At 37.5% G+C, this 21,071-nt stretch overlaps 2 long non-coding RNA genes across 2 annotated transcripts; both read left to right on the top strand.

The window, feature by feature from the left end:
• The first annotated feature begins 4,134 nt into the window (after positions 1 to 4,134).
• LOC130997456 (uncharacterized) lies at positions 4,135 to 9,567 on the top strand. The gene is made up of 3 exons (XR_009093093.1): positions 4,135 to 4,225; positions 8,622 to 8,688; positions 9,291 to 9,567. It is a non-coding gene; the product is annotated as an uncharacterized LOC130997456 (long non-coding RNA).
• Positions 9,568 to 16,329: 6,762 nt separating this feature from the next.
• On the top strand, positions 16,330 to 19,256 carry LOC130997450 (uncharacterized). Its single transcript, XR_009093086.1, has 3 exons — positions 16,330 to 16,507; positions 18,361 to 18,427; positions 19,031 to 19,256. It is a non-coding gene; the product is annotated as an uncharacterized LOC130997450 (long non-coding RNA).
• Positions 19,257 to 21,071: the final 1,815 nt, after the last annotated feature.

The raw sequence follows: 21,071 nt of genomic DNA, 5'->3' as shown, positions 1-21,071 counted from the left end.
ATGATCCTGGTTTATAGGAGAATCCCTTAACTTTGGATTCTTTGTTTTAAGGCTGCAAGTCAGCTTGATAAATCAGTTTCGTTAGATTAATCCCCGGGTTACGCGGCCGTGAATGTTAAAGCAATTTCCTCGGTTGCACCCTAGACAACTTCTCAGTTTTCAGACTATGAACTTGTAGCTTACTTGATGAATTCCTTCTAACACTAACACATACTTTTACACAAGGTGAAGGGTTTTTAGAGTGGGTTTCCAACTAAGAGCACATTGTTACAAGACGAATAATGAGTTTGATAGTTTTCTCTAATCTAGGCTTAAGATACATAAGATACTGATATAGAAGGCGTAGAACTAATGGAATGTTTGTATACAAAAACTGGAAGAACTTATCTAGAAATTCCAAAAATAAGCTTGTAAACACTTTAGAATTCCCTTCTTCGAAATACGCTGAGTTCTTGAGAATATGGTTGAATGCTTGAAACTGTAAAATTCAAATGCGCATTGTTTTTTGTAGTCTTTCCGTTGGGATACCATGGGGTATTTATACATCATAAGTGTTCAGTAGGTTCGTTGGAGAGAGTGCTTAAAAAACTTCGGTGGTTGGCTTCAAAATTATTTCCGTTGCACCCAATGAGAGGCTATGTTAGATTTTGGCAACTCCGTCGTACTTTGGAAGTGTTGACATTCTATAGAAATCCTCATATAATCTTGTCCTTTAGCCAGATAAAGCGAAATCTTGATTATATGTCAAGTCGGTTGCATTAAATGTTCGATATTGCTTGATATGCCACAATGGTTGACTCCGATTTAGCTTTTCTGACTTTAGAGCTGATATGGCATTAATAAATATGTGTGCGTGTCAACCCTCTCTATCTGCACGGTCCACTTGGTGAAATTTCAATTTTTGAATCATGGCCATGTAATGCGGCGTGAGCTTGGGATCTAATCAGTTCTAGAAGCCACAATCCTCCTATAATAAAAATAAGATATTAACAAATTATTCCAAACAAGAAAGATGAGGAAACCAACATTTTGCTTTCGACAACAGAGGAATCGCCTCTCCGAATTTTTCTCAGTGTGGGAGGTGCGCAAGCAAGCTGGAATTCAATGGTTACAATGTTCATTAATTTGTTGAGCTCCTAAATTCGAGCTTGTGCTCCAGTATGAATCCATGGTTGTGCTATAAGAACCCTAATAGAAAGAGTGAATTGCAGAACCCTCCCTAATTTTGAACTTAAAATTATTTTTTGACCATCAACACGTAAAACGACATCATTTTACGTTAATGTCAAACGCCATCGTTTCAGTCATCGGACGACATATCCACGCTGACTTTTTGACTGCCAACTTCGATTCAATTTGGGGGGAAAATTGAATGCGGGGGAAATTCCCTTTTAATTTTCCAATTCATGTATTGTCAAGTAAAAAAATTTGGTCATGGGAAAAATCCAAAAATGAAAAAGTATGTGTATTTTCCGACAATTAACCGTTAAATAAATATATGGAGTAGTATTTATATAAAGTATTGTGGTTGGGTGGTTGGAGTGGTCATGGATAAATTTTTCAAAATAAATGTGGTTGGATTAAAATGAATATTAGGAATGTGAAAGAGAAATTAATTAAATATTGAAGATGTTGAATAGTTAGATTGTTAAAGTGATTGCTAATGATAGACTAAATAGTTCATTCAATAACTCATCCAACAAACCGGGTTTCAGGGCAAAAAAGAAAAGCATTGGAATTTTCTCACAAGATAAATTTCAATATTTTTTCAAAGTGTATTATATTTTATTTTAGGGGTTATTGCCGAAAAATACATGTAGTTTGTCAATTTTCTGGTTTATAACATGACTTTATAATTTGACCAGAAAATACATCATTTTTTAATTTAATCGCAATTATAACATGACTTTATAGTCTCACAAGAAAATTCACCAAGTTTCAATTTATTCTCAATTATAACATGACTTTATTTAGATTATTTTTCATCATAGATGTATTAATATTTATTGTATTTATATTAAATTGTTATGTATAAAATATTGTTAATTAATTGATTAATTTTTATAAAAATTAAGTTAGATGATTAATTATTTCATTATATATATATATATATATATATCAAGATATTATATTGATGGTTTAAAAATATATATATATATATATACATATATATATATATATATATATATCTACATTTTCAACACACAAATGCACATATATATAAATTTGATTTTAATATTCTATTAATATATTAATAAGTATTTATTTATTTAAATTATGAAATTATAAAATATTAGGACCAATAAATAATTTAGGTACATATATAATAGAAACTATGTTAAAAAGTAAATAATATCATAGTATTATTTACATATAGATGTATATTTATCAAATATATGTGTGTATATATATATACAATAAATATTAATACTTTTTATTTGAATATATATATATATATATATATATATATATATATATAGTATATTGTGAGATGAAAAGAAAATTAAAAATATTTAATATATTGAACTTTGATATTATTATACTACTAATTTAATTACAAGGTCATGTTATAATTGAGAATAAATTGAAACTTGGTGTATTTTCTTGTCAGACTATAAAGTCATGTTATAATTGCGATTAAATTGAAAATTGATGTATTTTCTGGTCAAATTATAAAGTCATGTTATAAATCAGAAAATTGACAAACTACATGTATTTTCCGGCAATAACCCCTTTATTTTATTAGTTATCATAAAACGATTGTTAAGAGGTGAAGAATTATTTTTGTCACCTATATTTTTATAAGAGTGTTGAGGATGTAAGTTAAAAAAAAATACGCGATCACATATGGGGCTGTGAATCGGTCAGTTCGATCGGTCAATCAACCCAAAGAGCTAGAATCGGACAACGACGGTTAGCAGTCTTTGTGAGCCGAACCGACTGATTTTGGGCAAACCGACCGACCAAACATCGAACCGAAAATATAGTTGATTTTTTGATCGGTTGATCGACATGAGTAGAGAGCGACATGGACTACGGAAGGAGAAGAAGACCTAAGAGAGATGAAGGGAGAGCAGCGCGGACTGCGTGGGAGAATAAGCCGTCAAATTCAACACATAGTATAATAGAGAGATAGGAGATGTTGTTGGCGTGGAGCGGGAGGAAAGGCTGCGCAGAGGAGGAGACATGAAGATGAAACGACGTCGGCAATACATAGAGGCAGAGGAGAAAGAGAATGAGTGAGGAAGAGAGTCAAATACAAAAGAGGGAGACGAAAATGGCACGGGGGGAGGGGCAGCAGAGGGGAGATAGAATGAGTGAGGTGCGGCCTGAGTAGAGAGAGAATAAGTGTGGCAAGAGAGAATTATGTAATACCCGGGCTTTTGATGACGTGTTTAGTTGCTTGAGTTTGAGTAATTAGGGTATCCTTTGTTTGATTACTTGTACAGAGATGAGGAGTTATATGAAGTTTTCTTGTTTTTTTTTAAAAGATGTTGAGATGTTCTTTTGATGATGTTTGGATGATGTGGGATTTTATATCCGTAATTGAGTTTGAGTATTTGAATAATTCGAGATAATTATTTGAATGAGAACGGTGAACTCGGAAGTGAAATCTGAGTCCGTTAAGACGTTTTTGAAATTTTTGACTTTTTGACGATGAATAGTAAAAATACTGCTATTTCGTCTGTTTGTCGACTTTCAAAATCTTACGTGCACGTCGTCGAGAAATATTCTTAGTTTTTCGATACGAGTCCAATAATGAAAGTTTTTATTTTTGGACGACGAGTGAATAGTAAATCGGGATTTCTCGATAAACGAACCGAGCTCGTTTATCAGAATTTCGAGAACGGGCATGCGTTTTCTATATTTATATAGAATTACGAGTGTAATGAAAGTGAGTAGGAGTTGAGAGGGCGAGTAACGAAGAGTATGAGTAGTTAGTCGTTAAGACGAGACGAGACGAGACAAAACGAGATATTTAACGACTAAATATCTAACCTACCCTACCCCTAACCACCCCCCAACCGCCCAAACCCCTTTCCCCTCACTTACTTACGGCTGTTAGCAGCCAACACCCCTCACTTTTAATTTTTAATTATCTCACACACACTAAACACACACACAACTCACGTATATCTCCATTGTTGAGGAGTTGGAGCTTTTGAGCTCCGTTTTGAGCGAGAAGACGAGCCCCGATCATCTTTTCGAACACGTATCTAAGTAGGTAAGATCTCTACCTACGTTTTGATGGTTTTCTTTTCGATTTTCGTCGACGTCGAAAAACGTCGATTCTCGACTTTATTTTGAAACGACGTCGGATCGTCGTGAAATTTTAGTATGTTGTTCTTGGGTAGATGTTGAGCATGTTTAATGAAGGGAGTAAGAACGGAACGAACCGTAGCTATGAAACCCATGAGGGCAGCCCCGTTTTTCACATATTAGCTTGTCTTTCGATTTTTGTTTGATCGTTTTGACTTGATATTTGTGCTTAAGGGTATGCTAGAATCGATATATATTAAATTCGTATTTTTCCAAGCACGAAAATTGTATAAGTTTTTAGAGTATGATTATTTAAATTCGTGAAGTTTGGGACGTTGCATAATGAATATTATTGCGTATATGTGTTCTACGATATCACTGCTGAATTGAAATTTTATTGAGAAAAAGAAAAACGAAAGTAACAAAGAAAACCCGTTGAAGGCACAACAGACGCAAACTAACGGGCTACGAAACCATAACGGCGAGGACCCATAGGGAAAAACACCGTGATAGGAAAAAAGAGTCAAGAAATGTGCAGGAGCTCCATAGCATGAACCCCATGACAATCAAAATTCAAGAGCATCATCCTCCGTATGAATATAAGAATCCATGATGTCCCCCCAACGTTGAGGATAGACCGGTTGAATATCAGAATCCATGATGTCCCCCCAACGTTGAGGATAGACCGGTTGAATATCAGAATCCATGATGTCCCCCCAACGTTGAGAAGAGACCGCCGTCATCGCAAGACCAGCTGCATCCCCGGGAGTGGAGATAGAAGCAGGATGTCGTAACCTTTGCTTTATAGAGGTATTAGAAATCCCCCCTTTCCCGACTTGCTTGGTAGCGCCCTTAGGACGCCCTCGGCCTCGCTTGGCCGTAGGAGCTTCAGTGAGCTCGACTGTTGAGTCTGAGGCTGGGCGAACCTGATCAAGAGGCACAGTTGCATGAGTCGAGTCATCATGCAGAGGGACGATTGAAGCACCAGACTCAGGGGTGCGATCGATGCCAGGCTCTTCCTGAGATGCTGAAGTCGTAATAGCGGCTGTGGGTATGCCACTACTAGAATTAGGCACAACATCATTTAGAGACATATCGGGAGACTCAACAACAAAGTTTTCGTCCACCCTGTCGCTATCTGTTTCGGCCACCTTCTCATCATCTTTATGAAACACGCCGTAACGTTTTTCCAATCCAATCGGCTGAAGATCACTATCCTTGACATTAGGTTCATTAACCTGTTCCTTAGGCTGCCAAGCAGGCTTGGGATCCACCGTAGTAGCTCTTTCATGATTCTCCTCAACTTGATCAGCCGCTTCCTCATTCTTCTGCTTGCCATTTGCTTTCGCAACTCTCCGGCATTTGTCCGTGGAATGACCAGTGATTTTACAACGAGAACAGAACAACGGCAAAGATTCGAAACCAAATTCAATGTAGAAAGAATTATTACCATCATCGATGTACATTGAATTGAGAAGGGGCAGCGCCATATTGATTTCCACAAGGACCCTGGCGAAGTGCCCCACTTGGCCATTAGCAGAAACGTTGTCAATACGCAACGGATATCCTAGGGCTCGACCAATATTAGCAATAATAACTGGAGTCCATAATTCCACCGGGAGGTAATACACCCTTACCCACACTTGCGCAAGAGATGAGGTTTCTTTATAAGGATCAAAGTATCTGCACCATTCTCGAAGACGTATGTGACCCGTTGAAAGCTGGAGGATCGCATTTCCTTTTGCCTTTTTTTTTGCTTCCAGCGTATTGAATTTGATAGTAAAGAATCCCTTAGCCATAGGAATGAATTGGCAATCCGAGCACTGCCAGATACGTTGCAACTCTAGCGTAATATCCGTGAACGAACGCGGCTTGTCGCCTTTGCGAAGGATCATCCTCCCGATCAAAGCAAACTGGAATTCATCTAGACGCTGTTGATACTCTGATTTCGGGATCGATAAAGTAACGACCTCCCCCTCACGTTTCGAATGAAGGGTACGAAGGCCATAAGCAGGAAAATCCGGCTTCTTGATAATGGTAGGCCGAACTTTCGCGGCATAAGAGATAGGTTGGCTGGACGACTGGATGAGCTGTTCTGAGTCGTGTAATCCTCCAGAAGTCTTATCTGTATCAGCATTAGGCGTCGACTGCAGAGAGTGCATCTTAGTAGCATCGAGTTGTAACAGCAAACCAGCTTCGGCGGCGCTAGTAACGGCCGAAGTGGCGATGCTTGTATTTGCAGCAGCGGCTAGGGGCAGCGGCTGAAGAGAGTGCCTCTTAGAGGCGTCTAGAGGTCGTGGAGGATCGAAGTTTGTGGAGATAGGAGGGAGGTTGAGAGCCCCCTTGTCATGAATTCCGGCCGGCGAACGGAGGTCCATCGACCAGCAGAGGAGATGCTGCTTAGGGTCTGGGCAAGCGGGCGTCGACGAACTGAAACCAGATCTGAAACGGACCAGATCTGAGCCGCCGCCCAGAGCTGTTGCGGGTTTTGGGCTGGAATCGAGGTCGTCGGTGTAACCTCCGACTCGCCTACGAGCTGCGACCGGCTGGATTCCGTCCAGCGAGAGCGGCGCTTCTCCCTGCTGAAAACGCCTCCCCTCGACGCAGGCTTCTCCAGCGTGCTGACGAGCAGCGGGCTTCGTCAGGAGAGGTCGCGCGACGTCGTCGGCGTCGCGGATCTTGCGGCAGCGACGGGCTGACTGGAACGAGAAGGGAGCAGCGGCTGCTGCTGCAAACCCAATTCCCAAACCCTTGCTGCTCCTGTAGCGATTCTCTCTCTCTAATAGCAGATGAACCCAGCGGTGGCGAGATGCGAAAGCTGCGCGCCGTGTAGTGGGCGGGAACCCAGCAGTGGCGAGATGCGATTTTCAGCGTCGGCCTTCTCTTTTCTTGCGAAAAGGATGAACAGTGCAGAGCACTTTGGATGAACAGTGCAGAGCACTTTCAGCTGAAATGATTCGTCGTCAAAGAAATTAAAACTGGAATTCTGTAAAAAATTTACAGCAGTTTCAAGCTTATGTTTCGATGAGTTTTCATTGCTTGATGGCTCTGAAATTTTAGTATGTTTATCTATGATATGTGTATTTCGTCGCTGCAAAATTTCATGTCTTTTGGATGATGTTTGGTATTTTAAAGATATTTTGAAAAAATCCTTGACAGAATCTGTCAACTGTTGGTAGACTTCACAAAAACGTTTATATCTATTAATCCATGAAGGATTTTGCATCACCGTTTTTTTTAAACGAAACTAGACTTCAATACTTTTCTAAAAACATAATATTTCGATTTTTATGACCTCTGAAACAGAGCAGTTTATTATTTCAAAAATGCCCTGTTCTGCTGTCATATTTTTCCAACAGTAAAAGTGTATGAGTTTCATTGTTTATTTGGCAGATCATATGAACGTTTTCTCTTGTGAAATTTTAACCAAATCTTCAAGGATACCTTTAGTTTTGGCTGATTAAATTTGATGGAATTTTATTAAGGTTTGCCTTGGTTTCTAATGGCCTAAACAAAATTGGCAGAAACTGTCAATCTTTGACAGCCTGCACTAAAAGAGCAATATCTCCAAAAACCTTTAACCTTTTTGGTTAACTACCATTTTTAGAGTGAACTACACTTCATGGAGTTTTTGAGATCAATTGGTATGAGAGTTTATGATGATTGAGTTGGTTGTTATGAATTTTTAAAGATGACACAAAAACAGCAAAACTTTCTAGAAAATAACTTGATTATATTTGTTTTGATGGATGATACGATATGACTAAATGGTGTGAGTTGTGAGAGTTATGATTAACGCACATAAATGTTGGTATCTGACACTCGAACAATTGGTGTCGAGTATAAATGATAGTTTACTGATAAAGAGTTTTGATGATTTTGAATTGTTTGGTTTGCGTTGAAAAGATGTCAAGATGTTAAGTTTTGAGTCGAGAGACGAGTTCACGTAGTGAGATTCACGCGTTGAAATCTCGTGGCTGACATTATATATGAATAGGTCATGTCGAAATTTTTAGTGAAATTAGAATTTGAGCATAGTCGATTCTTGTTGACCCGTGACTCAAATACATGCCTAATGGAAAGTTTAACTTTCTAATTGGTTAATTAGACGAGATGAGAGCGAATAGATCTGCTAAGAAAGTGGACTTTTCGATGTGTTAAATATTTCTTTTAATTGAAGCGCTGCTAATTATAACATAAGGATGTTATAATTAATGAGTAATGACGAGAGATAATAATTGTTATATTGATTAACAATCAAGAGAGATGAACATTAGAGATACTAATGTTTCATAAAAGAAATTAGATTATTAATCGAGGTTTCTTTTATAACTTCTCACCAATTCTTCATAACGATGAAGGTCCTTTTGGGAAGTAACGACTTGAGGGAGAGAGTGACGTTACTCATTGATACAGAGACACAACGAGGTGGGCATTACTTTTACTATACGTATATAGAGATCCCCTGCGTGTCGTAGGCCTCTTATACGAATGAATGCATGAGATGATCTAACTGTTAATTTCAGTTTCATATATATCAAATGAGTTTAAATGTTACGTTCAAGCAAGTTATTTCATGACAAAATCTTTGAGTTAAAGTTATTTCAACTATTGTCTTGCCATAAAATGTTTCAATTTTAGTATGATATCTATCTGCTTTGGCTTTGCCAATGATGCAATCGAATTCGGGTCCTGAGCAGTTGATAGCTATCCTGCCAGGGCTAGTGTACACCAGTGACCGTGAGTCATCTAGCGGGTTGGCCGGTCAAGTGACCGTGAGAGGTGGCCACCTCTCCGGCACACAGTTTCAGATATGATAGATTACAAAAGAACTTAGTCTGATCAGACGAACTTTAAGAATCACAAATGAACTTAGTAAGCTTGGGCCTTTTTAGCGAAAAACTCCCTTGCTGTACTGTTTATGATGGCATGACAATTTACAGTTTTGAAGCATGTATTTTTATACCTAGGCATACGTGCCCACTGAGTGCTTTTGTACTCAGCCCTGCATATGTTTTCTAAATGTGCAGGTTGAGCTGATGTGATGATGGTGCTGCAATGAGCGGAGTCTCCAGGGTTGTTAATAAATAGTTAACCTGTCTAGAATATGTCTTCATACATATGTCTAGCTACTTTCCGCTGCAAGATGTTGTTGATGTTATAGTATGTTATGTCATACTTTGAGTCTTAAGAGAATGGTTTCATACGATGTATAACTTGATTAATGATATTAATTAAGTTTTATGCTGTCTTTCATAGACTGTTTTCAATTGAGTATTAATGAATAAAAATGACGAGTTTTATTAAGATGAGTAAGTTTTACGGCTATAAATGACGCCCCTTTTCTTCCCCTTCTTCTTTAACCCCATCCCTAGTCGTGGATCACTCGGCCTAACTATCCATAGTTAGGGCGGGCTGTGACAGAGTGGTATCAGAGCGAAGGTTAAGCTCTGAATTAGAAGTCTTGAGTTTAGTCTAGAATGAGTCACTAGACTAATAGTTATTAACAACCGTGAGCTCAGCGCACCATCACACCAGGCTCAACGAGGTATGTAAAATTTCAAAGTTTATTTGACGTTAAATTTTGAAGAGCACGATGTTGAGGTTATATGATGAGTTATGATGTTATGCTTTGAAGATGCATAGTTTGAGTTTGAGGATGACAACATGATTAATAATGAGTTATTATGTTGTAAGAGCATATGTTGATGTTACATGATGAATCATGAGAGCGTTTGTATCGTATGATGTTATATGATTGAGGATGCATAATTATGAGTTATGATGTGATGTATTTGAGATGTTTTGTGATGAGAATTGTTTGAGCAGTTGTGATAAGTCACGATGATTTAGATGAAGGAATCTAATGTCATTGTTAAGAGAGATTTTCTACTAAGTAGAAGGATGAAATGAGAACTTAGAGCTAAAGCTTGAGAGAATTAGCAATTGCTTTAAGTACTTGTTGGTTTGAGTTATGAGTTTGAGTTATGAGCTTGAGTATAATAGCATGATTAATGATGAGTTATTAGCATGCTTCAATGAGATATTGTACGATATGTTGAGTTGTTTGGTGACGCGAGTTTTGCTCACGCAACCTTAATGGTACTTGAGGAGGTATCATGAGCCATAGTCTTTGGAGATGGCTTTGAGAGAGAATTGTTGAGTTGTCTTACTGAGTCACGATGATTTAGATTAAGGGATCTAATATCATTGTTTAGAGAGGTTACCTACTATGTAAAGATGGGACGAGATGAGAATTTAGATGTTTTGAGCTTAAGTTTTAAGATAACAGTACTACTTAATAGGAGTTTTGCTAAGTTATGTTTTGTTTATTTCTGTTGCTGGAGCCAAGTAGAGTTAGTTCCTAGAGTCACCTTTAAGTTCTCCTTATAGGTTGGCCAGGACTATTGGCACTGCACGAAAGTGGACTGTTGTGAGATCGAACTCAGGAAAGATCGGATACGAGGACGAGGCGTACAGTATGTGGTACAGAGATACCCTAGCAGATTTTCAAACACATGTTCATAGACTATGAAAGGATGAAAGCCTTATGGTTGTTACTAGACTGGATGGCATCGTGCACCTAGTCCCTGTGCTACCAATCGAGTGGTAGGATTGAGCAAGGAAGAAAGCCACTCAATATGATGGGACATGTTGTCTTGAGCATTGGACCCACAGGAGATGAGATTTGTTACAGATACCCAGATTTTCTATGCGGATCTACTGACCGGATGCTTGTTTTCTACCAGGGACTCTAGAAGAGTGTAGTAGATATCGAGTCGATCCTTGAGTATCAGTTACCAAAGATGATAAAATGATAAACGATAATGAGGATGAGAAGTAGCCGAGGAGGGCTAGAGTTGATGAGGATGAGAAGAGAAGTCGATGTAGGCTAGAGCTAAGGATGATCTTGAGAGTATGCGCGGTACACCCTCGTTTTTGATTAGTTGCAATTACATTGCGATGTATATAACTTACTTAGGAGATACTGGTACTTGAGATTTTGACATGATGATAGATAAGCATGCGAATATAGTACCCTACTGATGTTAAGTAGATGGATGTTCCTAGTGTGCTAAAGTAGCAACTAGATGAGTTAACTGGTAGCAATTACCGTAGGAGGTCCAGACCGAGACATAGTACTATTAATGGTGTCGGTTTAGAAGGGACATTACGATAGATACTATGGTTTTTGTAGGGTTTAAATAACCCCTTTATGTAAGCCCTCTAAAAAGAGGCATTCTACTGATGGATATATTAGGTTGACCAGAGTGGTCTTTTTGTTAGCATTTCGTGAGTGCTTATTGCCTTACAGATGAATGTTAAGGTGACCGTGAGGGTTTTCCTTAAAGTGGAGTTAGTAAATTGAACTTGAGTTTTGAGGATGCTTAGAGCGTTGGTCGAGTTGAGTTTTCCTTTTGTGATTTCAAAAATGCCTCAAAGATGTCATCAAGAGTGTGATGTGAAGGATAGGCGGGATAATACTCCGCCACCACCACCGCAACATGAGAGGAGAGTAAAAAAATATTGAACTTTCGAAACAAGAGTCTAGAACATAGGACCCTGAGTTTAAGCTTTTAGCTTGCTGGTGTGAACTTAAGTTTTGTTATGTATAGTATGTTGAGGGTTTAGAAGACACAGAATTTCCAAGTTCGGGATAGTATATCCCGTGTGACTGGGGAGTGATTATGTTGGACCTGGCCAGTCCGCATGATCCAAATCTCAGTAGACGTGTTTTGGGTTTATAAACCCACGTGTTTCAACTTTCTGTTGAAAAGCCAGATGGGTTCTTACTCTAGGTCATTTTTGTTCGACCTGGTAGTTACTTCATTCCACCCTCTGGTCATTCATTTGAGTCTCTTGAACAATTTGTTTTAATGTCATTCTAGGGTTGAACCCTTACAACTTTTGAGTTATCCTAGTAGATTCTTTTGATGTATAAGACCAGTGAGAGGCACGTCAGAGGACTTTAACACCCGAGCAACTGGTAAACTACACCTGAGAACAATTGAAGACTACTCTTGAGAAGTATGTACCGAGGAGTACAGTAAGCAGCGAGAGGCTGATTATCGAAGTTTGATGCAAGGAAAGAAATCGGTTGTAGAGTATAATCGAGAATTCTGTGAGCTAACACGTTCGCTCATCAGAAGATGGATAATGATGAAGAGATGTCTGAGTTTTAAGTGCTGGTTTAAGGCAGGACTTTAAGGTAGTATGGGCAAGTTATTGGATGCACCAGTTAGAATCCTGTTTAATACAGGAGCTTCGCATTCTTTAATTGGTTGAAGCATGTTACCTTCAAACTCGAACCAAAACAAGCTAGTCCCGAGTTGAGAGTAATCACTCCTGTAGGAAGAGCTACTACAGTTTCTCACATGATTTCTAACTTAGAGCTTGAGTTAGGATTCCTAAAGATGAAAGCAAGAACCTTGCACTTAATGCTTATGTGGAACGTAGACATTATTCTAAGGATGGAATGGTTAGCAGAGAACTTTGGCCCGATTGATTATAAGAAGAGACAGATAACTTTCCAACCACCTGGGAAGGAACAAACATGTTTTCACGACATTGATAGAAAGAAGAGAATTTCAATCATTTCGGCACTTCAGGCATCGAAATTGGTAAAGAAGAAAGGAGCACAAGCTTACCTAGTTTACTTGAATGATGAAGGAGAATCAAGTAAAAACTTTGAGGATGTAGTAGTGGTAAGGGAATATAGAGATGTATTTCCCGAGGTCTTACCAGGATTGCCACCAACAAGACAGTTGGAGTTCACTATCGACCTAGAACCTGGATCAGCACTAGTGTCGAAGGCACCCTATAGAATGGCGCCTAAGGAGCTACAAGAGCTGAAGATTCAGCTACAAGAATTGCTCGAGTTAGGTTTTATTAGACATAGTGTATCCCTGTGGGGAGCACCAGTCCTTTTTTGTCAAAAAGAAGGATGGCACGTTGAGAATGTGCATAGATTATCGAGAGCTGAATAAATCGACACTCAAGAACAAATATCCTTTGCCGAGGATAGATGACTTGTTTGATCAATTACGAGGAGCGCATTTTTCTTGAAAGTTGACTTGAGATCATATTACCACCAGTTCAAATTTTGACAGAATGATATACCTAAGACAGCTTTTCAAATGAGGTATGAGCACTATGAGTTCATAGTTATGCCATTCGGTTTGACGAAGGCACCAGTAGTTTTCATGGATCACATGAATTGAGTTTTCATCAATAACTGGATAAATTTGTCCTAGTTTTCATAGATGATATTCTCATTTATTCGAAGAATGAGCAGGAGCTCCAAAACATTTGAAAACGATGTTGGAAACACTAAGAGTTGAGAAGCTTTTTGCCAAATTCACCAAGTGCGAGTTTTGGTTGAACAAAGTAACTTTACTAGGACATGTTATATCATCTGAAGGAATTAAAGTTGACCCCGTCAAGGTACAAGCTGTACATGAGTGGAGATCACCAACTACGCCTAACAAGATTCTCAACTTTTTAGGCTTAGCAGGATACTATCAGAGGTTTATTGAAGGATTTTCCACGATAGCAAAACCGATGACACAATTACTTAGAAAATAAGCTAAATACAATTGGAAAGAGGAGTGTGAAAAGAGTTTTTAAGAGCTTAAAGGAAATTGACTACAGCACCAGTGCTGATAGTCCTAGAAATGGATAAAGAGTATACCATCTACGCAGATGCGTTAGAGAGTGGGCTAGGATGTGTTTTGATGCAAGAAGAAAGAGTTATAGTCTATGCATCACGACAACTTAGACCCCACGAGATAAATTATCCAACGCATGATTTAGAGCTTGCAGCCGTTGTGCATGCCCTGAAAATTTGGAGACATCATCTCTACGAAGTTAGATGTGAGATTTTCACGAACCACAAAACTTTGAAATACTTTTCGAGCATAAGGATATTAACACGAGGCAAAGGTGATGGCTCGAATTAGTAAAGGATGTTAACTGCGACATTAATTATCACCCTGGCACGGCCAATGTAGTAGCCGATGCATTGAGCCGAAAGGTCTCGTCAAAGTTAGGATGTCTTCTCACGAGAGAGGATGAGCTTATAAAGGACTTTGACAAGATGAAGATAGAGATGATAAAACCACCAGGGACGATAGCGAGTATTGTTGCGACGATGCCTAGTTTGAGGAAAATGGTGATTGAAGCACAAGGAAAGATGAGACAATGAACAAGTTACGAGAAATGATAAGAGCAGGAGATCTCAAGAGTTACCAAAAAAGCATCATACAATGCTATCTTATTTGAGGGGAGAATATGCATTCCCCGCGATGATGAACTTAAGAATACGATCATGAGTGAGACTCATGACACGCCTTACACCGCCCACCCAGGAGGCACAAAGATGTATCAGGTTGTAAAAAAAAATAGATTTTTGTGGGACGGAATGAAATGAGACATAGCTTCGTTTGTAGAGCGATGCTTAGCTTGTCAGCAAGTGAAAGCATTACACCAACGACCATATGGGAAGTTAAAACCGTTGGAGATTCCCGAGTGGAAATGGGATCACATAGCGATGGATTTTGTGACAGCTTTACCCAAAAGTCAAAGAGGAAATACAGCAATTTGGGTGATTGTAGATCGACTAACAAAATCTGCACATTTCTTACCGATCCTAATCGCGTATGGACCAGATAAGTTAGCACAATTGTACGTTCGTGAGATTATAAGATTGCATTGAGTACCGGTGTAGATCACCTCAGAAAGAGAAAATAAATAAATTTCATCACATTTTTGGATGAGTTACAGAAAGAGTTGGGTACAAGGATGAATTTTAGCATAGCAGGCGATAGAAGATATGATAAGAACTACTATCCTTGATAGAGGAGTAAATCGGGAGAATGTGTTGCCACTAATTGAGTTTGCCTATAAGATGTGAGACAAAGTTTCGAGATAGGAGACAAAGTTTTCTTGAAGGTTTCACCCTCAAAGGGGATGAATAGATTTGGAGTTAAAAGACAGCTTAGACCTAGAGTTATAAGTCCTTACGAGACATTGCAAAAGATAGGTCCAATAGCATATAGGTTGGCTTTGCCACCTAGCTTTGGAAATGTGCATAACGCGTTTCACGTGTCACAATTGAGAGGATATATATTTTCGACCCAAACCATGTGGTTTACTAAGAAGAAATGATCTTAGAACCAGACTTGAGTTATGAAGAGAGACCTCAGATGATGCTAAATCATAAAATTCGGCAATTGAGTAATAAGTCGATTGCATTGGATAAGGTCCAATGGAGATATGACAGTTAGAAAGAAGTGGAAAGAGAGCTTGAGGATAAGATGTGAGAGAACTACTCGAAACATTTACAGGAGGTACAAATTTCGGGACGAAATTTATTTTAAGGGGGAGGGTATGTAATACCCGGGCTTTTGATGACGTGTTTAGTTGCTTGAGTTTGAGTAATTAGGGTATCCTTTGTTTGATTACTTGTACAGAGATGAGGAGTTATATGAAGTTTTCTTGTTTTTTTTTTAAAGATGTTGAGATGTTCTTTTGATGATGTTTGGATGATGTGGGATTTTATATCCGTAATTGAGTTTGAGTATTTGAATAATTCGAGATAATTATTTGAATGAGAACGGTGAACTCGGAAGTGAAATCTGAGTCCGTTAAGACGTTTTTGAAATTTTTGACTTTTTGACGATGAATAGTAAAAATACTGCTATTTCGTCTGTTTGTCGACTTTCAAAATCTTACGTGCACGTCGTCGAGAAATATTCTTAGTTTTTCGATACGAGTCCAATAATGAAAGTTTTTATTTTTGGACGATGAGTGAATAGTAAATCGGGATTTCTCGATAAACGAACCGAGCTCGTTTATCAGAATTTCGAGAACGGGCATGCGTTTTCTATATTTATATAGAATTACGAGTGTAATGAAAGTGAGTAGGAGTTGAGAGGGCGAGTAACGAAGAGTATGGGTAGTTAGTCGTTAAGACGAGACGAGACGAGACGAAATGAGATATTTAACGACTAAATATCTAACCTACCCTACCCCTAACCACCCCCCAACCACCCAAACCCCTTTCCCCTCACTTACTTACGGCTGTTAGCAGCCAACACCCCTCACTTTTAATTTTTAATTATCTCACACACACTAAACACACACACAACTCACGCATATCTCCATTGTTGAGGAGTTGGAGCTTTTGAGCTCCGTTTTGAGCGAGAAGACGAGCCCCGATCATCTTTTCGAACACGTATCTAAGTAGGTAAGATCTCTACCTACGTTTTGATGGTTTTCTTTTCGATTTTCGTCGACGTCGAAAAACGTCGATTCTCGACTTTATTTTGAAACGACGTCGGATCGTCGTGAAATTTTAGTATGTTGTTCTTGGGTAGATGTTGAGCATGTTTAATGAAGGGAGTAAGAACGGAACGAACCGTAGCTATGAAACCCATGAGGGCAGCCCCGTTTTTCACATATTAGCTTGTCTTTCGATTTTTGTTTGATCGTTTTGACTTGATATTTGTGCTTAAGGGTATGCTAGAATCGATATATATTAAATTCGTATTTTTCCAAGCACGAAAATTGTATAAGTTTTTAGAGTATGATTATTTAAATTCGTGAAGTTTGGGACGTTGCATAATGAATATTATTGCGTATATGTGTTCTACGATATCACATGAGCATGCTAATTGATTTACAATTTATGGATGATAATTGTTGAACGAAATTAAAACTGGAATTCTGTAAAAATTTTACAGCAGTTTCAAGCTTATGTTTCGATGAGTTTTCATTGCTTGATGGCTCTGAAATTTTAGTATGTTTATCTATGATATGTGTATTTCGTCGCTGCAAAATTTCATGTCTTTTGGATGATGTTTGGTATTTTAAAGATATTTTGAAACAATCCTTGACAGAATCTGTCAACTGTTGGTAGACTTCACAAAAACGTTTATATCTATTAATCCATGAAGGATTTTGCATCACCGTTTTTTTTAAACGAAACTAGACTTCAATACTTTTCTAAAAACATAATATTTCGATTTTTATGACCTCTGAAACAGAGCAGTTTATTATTTCAAAAATGCCCTGTTCTGCTGTCATATTTTTCCAACAGTAAAAGTGTATGAGTTTCATTGTTTATTTGGCAGATCATATGAACGTTTTCTCTTGTGAAATTTTAACCAAATCTTCAAGGATACCTTTAGTTTTGGCTGATTAAATTTGATGGAATTTTATTAAGGTTTGCCTTGGTTTCTAATGGCCTAAACAAAATTGGCAGAAACTGTCAATCTTTGACAGCCTGCACTAAAAGAGCAATATCTCCAAAAACCTTTAACCTTTTTGGTTAACTACCATTTTTAGAGTGAACTACACTTCATGGAGTTTTTGAGATCAATTGGTATGAGAGTTTATGATGATTGAGTTGGTTGTTATGAATTTTTAAAGATGACACAAAAACAGCAAAACTTTCTAGAAAATAACTTGATTATATTTGTTTTGATGGATGATACGATATGACTAAATGGTGTGAGTTGTGAGAGTTATGATTAACGCACATAAATGTTGGTATCTGACACTCGAACAATTGGTGTCGAGTATAAATGATAGTTTACTGATAAAGAGTTTTGATAATTTTGAATTGTTTGGTTTGCGTTGAAAAGATGTCAAGATGTTAAGTTTTGAGTCGAGAGACGAGTTCACGTAGTGAGATTCACGCGTTGAAATCTCGTGGCTGACATTATATATGAATAGGTCATGTCGAAATTTTTAGTGAAATTAGAATTTGAGCATAGTCGATTCTTGTTGACCGTGACTCAAATACATGCCTAATGGAAAGTTTAACTTTCTAATTGGTTAATTAGACGAGATGAGAGCGAATAGATCTGCTAAGAAAGTGGACTTTTCGATGTGTTAAATATTTCTTTTAATTGAAGCGCTGCTAATTATAACATAAGGATGTTATAATTAATGAGTAATGACGAGAGATAATAATTGTTATATTGATTAACAATCAAGAGAGATGAACATTAGAGATACTAATGTTTCATAAAAGAAATTAGATTATTAATCGAGGTTTCTTTTATAACTTCTCACCAATTCTTCATAACGATGAAGGTCCTTTTGGGAAGTAACGACTTGAGGGAGAGAGTGACGTTACTCATTGATACAGAGACACAACGAGGTGGGCATTACTTTTACTATACGTATATAGAGATCCCCCTGCGTGTCGTAGGCCTCTTATACGAATGAATGCATGAGATGATCTAACTGTTAATTTCAGTTTCATATATATCAAATGAGTTTAAATGTTACGTTCAAGCAAGTTATTTCATGACAAAATCTTTGAGTTAAAGTTATTTCAACTATTGTCTTGCCATAAAATGTTTCAATTTTAGTATGATATCTATCTGCTTTGGCTTTGCCAATGATGCAATCGAATTCGGGTCCTGAGCAGTTGATAGCTATCCTGCCAGGGCTAGTGTACACCAGTGACCGTGAGTCATCTAGCGGGTTGGCCGGTCAAGTGACCGTGAGAGGTGGCCACCTCTCCGGCACACAGTTTCAGATATGATAGATTACAAAAGAACTTAGTCTGATCAGACGAACTTTAAGAATCACAAATGAACTTAGTAAGCTTGGGCCTTTTTAGCGAAAAACTCCCTTGCTGTACTGTTTATGATGGCATGACAATTTACAGTTTTGAAGCATGTATTTTTATACCTAGGCATACGTGCCCACTGAGTGCTTTTGTACTCAGCCCTGCATATGTTTTCTAAATGTGCAGGTTGAGCTGATGTGATGATGGTGCTGCAATGAGCGGAGTCTCCAGGGTTATTAATAAATAGTTAACCTGTCTAGAATATGTCTTCATACATATGTCTAGCTACTTTCCGCTGCAAGATGTTGTTGATGTTATAGTATGTTATGTCATACTTTGAGTCTTAAGAGAATGGTTTCATACGATGTATAACTTGATTAATGATATTAATTAAGTTTTATGCTGTCTTTCATAGACTGTTTTCAATTGAGTATTAATGAATAAAAATGACGAGTTTTATTAAGATGAGTAAGTTTTACGGCTATAAATGACGCCCATTTTCTTCCCCTTCTTCTTTAACCCCATCCCTAGTCGTGGATCACTCGGCCTAACTATCCATAGTTAGGGCGGGCTGTGACATCCGTCTAAAGCATAACACTTTTTTTTTTAAGATATGGCCCCACTATCTACCCTTATACCTTACTCTTATAAATATTTTTATTTACATAAAAACTAGTCATGGCCCACACTTAATTCAACCTCAACCACTAATTTTATATATGTGGAGATCCTTTATCTATTAAAAATATATTAACTAACTATTTTATTAGAGTCTGTGTTCATCCAAAGAGTTATACTTATGGCAAACAGAGAGAGTACAATTTATATCTTTATATTATAATTAGTATCAACTGTATTAAATTTCTATCTATATCATGTTATGATATTATAGATAAAATATCTATTTTTAAATAGTACATAATAATTAATATTTGAAATTTAAATTCAAATGTAGAAAGTCTGTTTGGGCTCGAATAAATTTAATAATTTTTTTAAGGATTTGACTCATTAATAAACAAATAAAACTTCATAATAATAATATTCGATTTGATTCGACTCATTCGATTGCACCTTTATTAGTATATCATTATTTGATCTCCTTCCTTATTGAGATTAGTTTATTTTAATTTAGTGTAACTAATGATGATTCTAATAATTAATATTGTCTCAACGTTAGTAATTAAACCAGAAACCTAACGTCTGGCACTTGGGATTCTCACCAACAAGCATTACATTGATTTATTTATGTGTGTTCGCACACATTCTCATTTCTCAATGCATTCAACATTATATATATATATATATATATATATATATATATATATGTATTTAAAAAACAAGCTTGGAGTTTAATTTCCTTACATTGTGAAGTATTATGCTTGTTGGGTTATTTTAGTGCCAGAAACATGAGTCAAAACTAGAAAGAATGGTCTTCATGAGAATTGAAGTTCGGCTTAATACAAATTCGTAGGCAAAAACGGATTGAAAATCAAGTTTTCAATCAGAAAGACATAGTCGAAACAAAATATTAGACGAAGTTACTAAGGCCAACAGTCAACTCCTGCAGTTGCGGGCAGGACCCCTACATTTCCTACGTACTGCGAGATAGTGCGTCCCCGCGATCGGGCCTCGTGGTTGTGGGCGACACCCCCTATTCCAAAAACATGTTTCTCCCCTATTCTTCCTCGATTTTCACCCTATTTTTAGCCTTTTCACCTCATTTTGCTTCCCTACACTATATTACATCCAAACAACACTTCCAAATGAGTTTTTGGACCAATCTTCACGAGTTTAAAATTATTGAAGGCCATTATCTTAGGGCAATTTGCAAAAATAGGCCACTATTTTACGGACTTGCAAAAATAGGCCAATTATTTTAGTTTTTGGCATTTTTAGGCCACATTTGAGCTCAATTCAGCATTTATAGGCCACTTTTTGGAGTCAAAATGTGGCCCAAAATAGCCTGATTGGGTACACATGTGGCCTAAAAATACCAAAAACTAAAATAATTGGCCTATTTTTGCAAGTGCGAAAAATAATGGCCTACTTTTGCAAATCGCCCTAAGATAATGGCCTGAAATAATTTTAAACTCAATCTTCACCCTAGCCTCCATTCATCCCGTGTAACACCCCAATTTTCATAAACTTTTCAAACTAAAATCTTGAAAAACTAATAGTTAAAAATAAAATTCCTTGACTATCAAAATTTAAACTAATTTAAAATCAA

Source organism: Salvia miltiorrhiza, chromosome 8, assembly GCF_028751815.1.
Source record: "Salvia miltiorrhiza cultivar Shanhuang (shh) chromosome 8, IMPLAD_Smil_shh, whole genome shotgun sequence".
NCBI classification, from domain to species: Eukaryota; Viridiplantae; Streptophyta; class Magnoliopsida; order Lamiales; family Lamiaceae; genus Salvia; species Salvia miltiorrhiza.
Note: the sequence above shows the minus strand (reverse complement) of the source record. Positions and strands in the feature narration are given on the sequence as shown.